The sequence below is a fragment of the Elephas maximus genome, chromosome 22, assembly GCF_024166365.1.
Source record: "Elephas maximus indicus isolate mEleMax1 chromosome 22, mEleMax1 primary haplotype, whole genome shotgun sequence".
NCBI lineage: Eukaryota > Metazoa > Chordata > Mammalia > Proboscidea > Elephantidae > Elephas > Elephas maximus.
The window spans coordinates 69,770,813-69,780,027 of NC_064840.1; the positions used below are offsets into that span (position 1 = coordinate 69,770,813).

At 40.5% G+C, this 9,215-nt stretch overlaps 1 protein-coding gene across 8 annotated transcripts in view; it reads right to left on the reverse strand.

Moving 5' to 3' along the window:
* The window catches only part of RBPMS (RNA binding protein, mRNA processing factor), a 203,792-nt gene that overhangs the window by 128,137 nt on the left and 66,440 nt on the right, over nt 1-9,215 (reverse strand). The window lies entirely within an intron of this gene.

Consider the following 9,215-nt stretch of genomic DNA (forward strand, 5'->3'; position numbering starts at 1 on the left):
CTAGAAGTGGGAATCAACTCAATGGCAACACTTTTTTTTTTTTTTAAGTCCATATAATGGAATATGATGCAGCCGATAAAAATGATGTTTGAGAGAACAGTATGCGTTTTCATTCTGTAAAACGAACAGCCAAGGTACATATATATTTGCAGATGGAAAAAAGTCTTACAGGGTATACACCAAAATGTTTATATTTAAATAGTTCAGCCCTGAGTGGTGGAATAATAAGTGAATCTAATGTTTTCTATTACCTTATTTTCCATCCTTCTATAATAAGCATGTATTATATACTCTAAGTTTGTTTTCTTTGGTTAGGTTGATGACTGCCTGGATTCAGGAAATTACCTTTCTTTCTTTAGGAAACTAAAAAAAAATTATCAATATTTATATGAATAAAAAATTATAAAGTGTATGACAGAAAATCTTATGGAAATCAGAATGAAAAGTGAGATTCTTATCTTAGTGGCTCAATAAACCAAAAAAACCAAACCCATTGCTGTCAAGTCGATTATGACTCATACATAGCGACCCTATAGGACAGAGTAGAACTGCTCCATAGGGTTTCCAAGGACCACCTGGTGGATTCAAACTGCCAACCTTTTGGTTAGCAGCCATAGCTCTTAACCACTATGCTACCAGGGTTTCCAGTGTCTCAATAATAAACTATTACGCATTAAAAAAAAAAAAAATTGAGATCCTTTTAGACCCAAGTTTACCACTCACCCACAGGTGCCAAAAGGCTCAAAACAACTGTTTGATCAAATCTGAGGCAACTAAGATGTTTGGCATTTCAGTTACAGATGGACATGAGACGTCCATTTCCTGGGATCCAGTTAAGCCCACTACTGTCTCAGAAACCTGACAGGATATTTCTTCTCTCACTGAAGAGAAACTCTCCTCTGACAGAACAGAAAGACTAACAAGGGAAGGGAAGACAATTTTTAAAAGAAATCATGGAAAAGGAATGGAAAAAATTACTCTTTCTCAACAGCCAATCCATGCTTTTCTGTAATGACTAGGGACTAGAAACACATGGGTATTTAAGAACATTCTAGTCTCTCTAGTCTTCTCATCATCACCATACTTGATATCTGAACCATTAGATAGCAAAGCTGGGTTTCTCCATCATCAGACACTCGTGAAAAACTGTTCCCAAAAAAGAACAAACAAATGATGCCAAATGAACTTCACAGCAGGTCAAATCCTCATCTAGGGCAGCCCTTCATTTACCAGCAGTGTGTACGGACACAGATGTGCCTGGAACTATGCCTTCAGCAGCCACAGATGTTTACTTTATCAGACACATGGGGAAACACATTTCTCAGTCAAGGACACAACTCATAGAAATTCAAGAGATGAAGCTGCTGATAGCTCTGTCCCAAAGGGGCTCTAATGGATTCTGTAGAAGTACCTCCAACATCATTTTCACCCCAATAGGCCTCAAAGAATAAATGCTAGTAGAAATCGTCCTGTGTTGAAAAACAAGTGCAAGGGTCTTCCCAGCTCGGTCATTATCTAGCGTTCCTTCAAAGGCCACAATACATTTTGGATAAAACAGGCCATGTGTTCTTAAATGGCACTGCCAGCTCCCACTGGGAAGGACAAGCTACATATCAGTGACTGGCTTTGGGGTTAAGGCTCCAGTTCAATAAGAAAAGTCACTGTGTCATTCATTCTTAAACCTCCTGGATAGAAAGACCAGGAATAGGCCTTGAAATGGAGAAGCCCTCAATTTAATGAAGCACATATACGTTATTCTGAATATAATCTAGACATAAAAACAAAAACCAAGAGACAAATGATTAATTTCAGTACCTCGCAGAGAATAATCACACATACTTTTCAGCCACAAGCCACATCCGGTAAACAGCACAGCATCCAATGGCTGTGGGCATTTTTTGTGTTATGTTTTAGCTGCTCTTAGCTGACCTCTTGAGGTTCTTCTTAAATTCACAGGATTGGGTAAGGCAATTTCTCGTTTTCTAATGACTCATGAGTAATCATATACAGTCACTTATTTGAGACACTCTAATGAGTAAATTCTATGAGGGTGTGTCTACGTTAAGCTATCCCTCTGTAAGTTTTCTCTCCATCTACCCATGTTCCTAAACATATAAATGTAGACTCCAAAAAAAGCTTTCAAATGTGCTGTATGTTTGAATCACTCTTCTGGAGTAATCATTCTTTGAAACGCACAGGTGGATTCACAGATAAACTATGTCCAATTGCGTTTCAGAGTTTGAAGGCTCTTTTTTGGTAGTGGACAGCCTGGTGATCTGCTTCTGAAAGGTTAAGGCCTTGAAAACCCTATGGAGCAGTTCTACTCTGCATATATGTGGTCACCAGGAGTCAGAATCGACTCGATGACAGCTAACAGCAGCAGCAGCACAATCCTAAGCAGAGTGATTGTAGTGTTAGCTGCCATCAGGTTGGACCCTGACTCATGGCAACCTCATGCATGATGAAGCAAAACACTGTCCACTCTTGTGCAGGCCCCATGATCGGTTGCAGATCAGATCGTTGTGACTCACAGGGTTTTTCACTGGCTGATTTTTGGAAGCAGATCACCAGGCCTTTCTTCCTTGTCCACTTTAGTCTGGAAGCTTCGCTAAAACCTGTTCAGCATCACAGCCACATGCAATCAATATTTGTTGACTGATTTCAGAAATCTACAGAATAACATTGTGTATTCATAGGAGGTAATTAGTGGCTGCTTGTCAACAGCTCTGGTAACCATATGGCAAGCAAAATGAGATGACCACATTTCCCAATAACAGCCATGTCAATGGTTACCCCAACAACAAATAACAGATACTCATACGTGGCAAAAGGCAGAATAGATTAGCACTGTGAGAGACAGAAATGTAGAGATGGAGAAAAAGAGAAATGAGACCTCCTCCCCCGCAAAAAAAATCAGAAATAAAGGAGAAAAATGGAAAGCCATAGTCTAGAACACAGAATAAAAAAAAACAGAAAACAAAGAATTCAAGACTATATATAGACCCATCAACAAAGACTGAAAGTATCAATATAGGTGTAAAAATATTTACTGGTAAAATCACTCACATTTCAATTCATGATAAAAAACATGCATATATAAGTCCAATTTCAACAAATGTAAGTGAATAATCCACAAAAAGTTTTTTGATAAGATGCCGAAACTCAAACTCACTAATTGCCTGCATATTTAACGTGTCAAGGGAGGGAAGACATCTCTATCTACTGACTTAGAGCAAGGTTCACAATTGTTAATTCCTGTAATTCCAGTTTAATTCCCACATTTTTATAAATTAGTACATGCTGAAGAAAAAAAATATGCAAGGAACATATACTAAATTACCTATATGTTAACAGTGAGAAGGAAGCTGGGATTATAGAAAACTTACATTTTACACATTTACACATTTTTGTACTTAAATATTTATAAGCATAAACTACTTCAAGAGAGAGGAGGGGAGGAGAGCGACAGAGAACAAACACAAGCCCAAATATATCTCCTTCCTTTGAAAATACAGAATCTTGGGTCCTGCCGATTTATGTCTGTCCTTAGAAATTTTCTCATTTTCCTGCCTGTTTTGCTCCACGGGGACAAGCTTCATCTCAGAAGAATATACACTCAGGTAACTTGCTTCACATTTCAATTTCGACCAAGAGTCAGTGTTTCTTAGCGCATGTCTCTACAGAAAATCTAACCAAAAAGGGTACCGGGTTCAGTTAAAGGGTGTTCCTGCTTTGGGACCACCCTGCTGCCCACCGAGACCAGACCAAAGAGACCAGCAGTTCTCTAAAGCCTCAGGAATTGCCGTCTCTCTCTTCTGAGAGACCATGTAATGTAAACGTGGTTCCAGGGATGGATCAGTTAAAAAGAACCCCAAATATCTGCACAGCATACATTTCATAGAGCTGGGTTTTTTCAACACACGAGGGAGAAGGGGGTCTATAAGTTGTACACGCTGGTTAAATTATTTCACTCTTTTAAAATGAGCTGTAAGCGAATTTGGACCCCTGGTGGCCCAGTGGTTAAGAGCTTGGCTGCCAGCCAAAAGGTCAGCAGTTCAAATTCACCAACCACTCCTTGGAAACCCCATGGGCAGTTCTACTCTGTCCTACAGGGTTGCTATCAGTTGCAACACGACAGCAATGGGTTTTTCTGTTTTGTTTGTTTTATAAATGGATTTAGTTCTCTGCACGTTAAGCACCAGCTGAAACACTGAATTGCAACACTGAACCCTGCTATTCACCTCATTTCCAAAGTTAGGCTTCGTTGGCCTGCTTTAATTTCCCATTCAAGCTTTGCCACCATGAAAATGGATTGCCACAATCACTAAAATAGTCTGCCAGGCACTTAATTCTGGGTGCAGCTCAGTAGAAAGTGACAGGCCTTTGGTCAACCTTCAGATTAGAGCAGGTGGTCAGGTTTCCTCTTCCCGACAATGGGCATCTATTTGAATTAAAGACTCGCTCCTTTTCCATGCCCCGGGAAGGTATGTTTTGGTTCAGGAGGCCAGGTTGCTAGAGACACCGAGGATTGACTAACCACAGGATAGAAAAGAAAGGGTCACAAAGCTGTCGCTATGGGCTCCCAGGTTTGTCTTAATTATAAATTCCTATGTCCTCTTTCCTTTCTAAGGGAAAAAGCCACATAATTACCCACAGTGCACGCCTCCCTACCTTTGAGGAATCCACTGGTGTTTGCCGTAAAGGCTGTTTAGTTGGTTGACCCTATCTGTAGAACACCAAATTTACACCCTGAATTAAGGTCTATTAGTTGAAACCAGGGTTCCTCTGCCAAGAGGTTCAGAAAGTCTCCAGTAAGATTACAGGGGAAACCTGGTGGCGTAGTGGTTAAGAGCTATGGCTGCTAACAGAAGGTTGGCAGTTCAAATCCACCATGCGCTCCTTGGAAACTCTATGGAGCAGTTCTACTCTTCCTATAGGGTCGCTATGAATCGGAATCAACTCAATGGCATCAGGTTTGGTTTTTGGTTTTGAGGATTATAGGAAAGAGGACGTCTCACAGGAATACATATGGAAGAAAGGAACAACCGTATTCCATAAAGTCATATATGCAGAGCCCAAGCACTGCCCAGAACATGCAGGAACAGGAAATTTTGTATTGAGTACGCCACACCATATGTTCAATCTTTTTTTTAATTTCATTGTGCTTTAGGTTTTTGTTTTTGTTTTTAGGTGAAAGTTTACAGCGCAAATTAGTTTCTCATTCAAAAATTCATACACAAATTGTTTTGTGGCACTGGTTGCAATCCCCATAATGTGTCAGCACTCTCCCCCTTTCCCTTTATGTCCTGGGTTCTCCGTGTCCATTCGTCCAGTTTTCCTGTCTCTTTCTGCCTTCTTGTTTTTGCTTTGGGGCAGGTGTCGCCCCTTTGGTCTCATACACTTGATTGAACTAAGAAACACATTCCTCATGTCTGTTATTGTTTCTTTTATAAGCCTGTCTAATCTTTGGCTGGAGCCTTGGTGGCACAATGGTTACGAGCCTTGGCTGCCAACCAAAAGGTCAGCAGTTCGAAACCATCAACCACTCCTTGGAAACCCTATGGGGCAGTTCTACTCTGTCCTATAGGGTTGCTTTGAGTCGGAACTAACTCAACAGCAATGGAGAGGGAATCTTTGGCTGAAATGTGGACTTCAGTTCTGAGTTAGCAGGGTGTCCAGGAGCCATAATCTCGGAGGTCCTGTCAGACAAGTAAGTCTGTTTTGTTTTGTTTTTTTGGTGAATTTGAATTTTGTTCTTCATTTTTCTCCTGCTCTGTCTGGGAACCTCTATTGCGGGTCAGAGCCATTAGTGGTGGTAGCCGGGCACCATCTAGTTCTTCTAGGCTCAGGCTGGTGGAGGCTGTGGTTCACGTGGTCCATTAGTCCTTTGGTATAGGCAGAGGTGTGTGTGTGCCTGTGAGAACTCAACCTCATTACTAGAAAATTCACTGAGTACTGTCAAACACAAAATATGGTTGTCAAGTCTTTAGAGCTCAACCAGAAATTCCTTATAAGGCAACAAGCTTTACTCTTTAACTCTTGTGTCCTGTTCTGCCCTGACTCCCTGGCATTAGCTTTCCCTTAGTTCCTTTAGCCAACTTCTGGCTTGCTTACACTATATTTCAATCCTGGTTGGCCTATGGGATCTCACTCTTCATTCAATTACACTGCTTACACAGCTAAAACATGAAGATTTAAAATGCACACATTAATCCAATCCGTTATTGCATTCTAATGTAATCATATCAGGCAAGAGTATTTTGAAACTGAATGTCAAAAAGATCACCTAGGCTAACTACGATACAGATGCTTCCACGGACTGATAAAATAAAATGCAAGCAGAAAATATGAAAATCCCAAGACCTCTCTTCCCTTCTCCTTCTGCGCAGCTAGACTGATTGTTATTATAAGCAGCAGGTCTGTTCAAAGAAGAAAGTCATTCCACCCCTCCTGAACGACATAGAAAAAACTACCCCAGACAGCACACAGAGTTCTTCATAGGCACTTAAAGTATTTGGGAAAAAAAAATCAGACAACGATGGTTTATGGTTCCAACTGTACCCACTGATCTAAAGCAGTTGTTGCTTTTTTCATATTAGTGGTAGATAAAACTCCGTATGAGGGACTTGATCCCATTACCAACTTCAGTTTGCAAAGCATTCTTAGTAACATCTACAAGAAGGTATGGGAACCGCAAAACTAGAAACCTGTGGAAAAAAAGGTTTCCGTCCCTATTTAGTTGTGAGAAACTATTCAACACCCAGCTTAAAATTCTTTGGTGCTCAGCCAGCTCACCTCCTTCAAAAGGGAAGTTATTTCCCAAATGGCAGTGGTGAGCGCCTCAGTACCTAGGAGCAGGTGTTCAGTAAATATCTGCAGAATAAACTAAGGGACTGAATGTAAAAACTGAGTCACGTACTAGGGATGTGGCATAATAGAGAAGGCCGTCTACTCTATGAATATCCAGATATGAGTGGATGAGTATGAAGAAATAAAGTTAGTGTGACTTGCCATATGCATTTATGTGGTTAAGTACTCAAGGCACTGGAGCATATGCCGTAAAAAAAAACAGTACTCACATGGAGCCAGGCTCTGCAACTTACTAGCTATGCACCTTGGACAAGTCACTTAACCTCTCCAAGCCCAAGCTTCCTTATCTCAAAAATGAGACAGTAATGGTGCCTGCTTGTGGCAGTTTTAAAATATGTCCACACATTCTGTGATACTTCCCTTCAAGAGGCAGAGTTTAACCCTTCCTTAAGGGTGGCTTTACTTAGTGACTTGCTTCAGATCAACCGAATATAGCAGGAATGATAGTTGTGACTTCTGAGACCAGGTCAAAAAAGGCATTGTGGTTTCCTCAGTAGAAGTCGCTCTTGAATCACTCTGGGGGAAGCCGGCTGACACGCTGTGGTGACACTCAAGCCCAGCAGGTAGGTGCACATGGTGAGGAACTGGGGCCTCCTTACTACGGCCATGTGAGGGAGTTCTCTTGGAAGCAGAGCCTCCAGACCCTCTCAAGGGTATTATGTTGAGTAAAAAAAGAGCCCGTCTCTACAGTTTTTACATCCATTTATATAACATTCTTGAAATGAAAAATTATAGGGCAAGAGGACAAGTTGTTTGCAGGGATGAAGGGTCATCATCGTCATCATCCCTAAGCCCTTACTTAATCTGTTCTCTTTCTCTGTAATTTTTCATTTCAAGGATGTTATATAAGTGGATGTAACCTATAGCAATTTTTTTTTTTTTAATTCAGCATAATTCCCTTGTCTGAGTCTGAAGGGTGAGGGAGGGAGTCCCTGAGTGGTGCACTCAACTGCTAGCCAAAAGACTGGAGGTTCAAATCCACCCAGAGGCACCTTGGGAAAAAGGCCTGGTGATCTGCTTCCAAAAACTCAGCCACAGAAAACCCCTGGAAAATAGCTCTACTCTGACATACTCTGACACATGGGGTCGCCATGAGTTAGAATTCACTTGACAGCAACCAGTTTTTTAATACTTTGATTAATATCCATGTTTCATTCTCGATACATTTCACATGATGCAGAAAATAAAACAGCAAAATATAAATTTAAAATTATTTTGAACTGATACCACAGAAGAGACTAAGATGATCAAGCCCAGGGAACTCCACAGAGCACAGATACGGATGCTGGCTACATTTTGTATTAACAGGGCTTTGGTGAGCATATCACTGAGGACCGCCCACTTTTCTAAACCTGTTTCGACAAGAATATGTATTCAACCAATTATTTGTTCGCATTTAAAATACCACACGACTGAAATACTAATTTTTGGTACACAATCGATTTTAAGTTGGCTACTTCCCCTAATTTACAAATTGGATAGTTTGCTTTATTTATTAAGTACTGTAAAGCCCAGAGCTTATAATGAGTACTTCCAGTAAAAAGTATAAACTTCCATTATTAAGTTTAGATCATCTCCTGGTTTTTCCAATCTTAGGCATTTCTAATTTTGGAGTACATTTAATGTATCTGTTGTCGTTGTTGTTGGTTGGCACTGAGTTGATTAGGTTACAATGAATATCCCTCCAGCCAACTACACAAACTGCCTTTCCACTGAAGACACACTTGTTTGATCTGATCACCACCTATATTTATGTCTGTTAACCATTTTGTGGTAGTTTGAATCAAGTCGTTGTCGAGTTTACACATTATCTATGTGTGTGTGTGTAATTATGTAAACAAACTTAGGTCTTAGAAGACTTGGCATGACTTACAAGTGGGACTATACGTGTGCCTGCCAGGAGCACTCAGACGTGTAACTTAAATGCCAGAACAAAGAAATGGTGAGGTTTCAACAGAACTAATACGTGCTTAAAATTTAAAATGGCTTTTAAATACTTACCAAAAAACCCAAACCCGTTGCTGATGAGTCAATTCCGACTCATAGCGACCCTGTAAGGACAGAGTAGAACTACCCTATAGGGTTTTCAAGGAGTGGCTGGTGGGTTTGAACCGCCAACCTTTTTGTTAGCAACCAAACGCTTAACCCCTGCCCCACCAGGGCACCCTAAAATATTTAGGAAGATAAATTTTAAAAGTTTGTTATATTTAATTTGGGTTCCCGTAGTGCTGCACTGTCTAACTTTCCAATACATAAAATGGAAGGAAAAAGACCACTAAATTGAGCCTACTGGTTTAAATACTATTTTCACTTCAAAACTAGCTGTTGAGGGCTTGGACACTTAC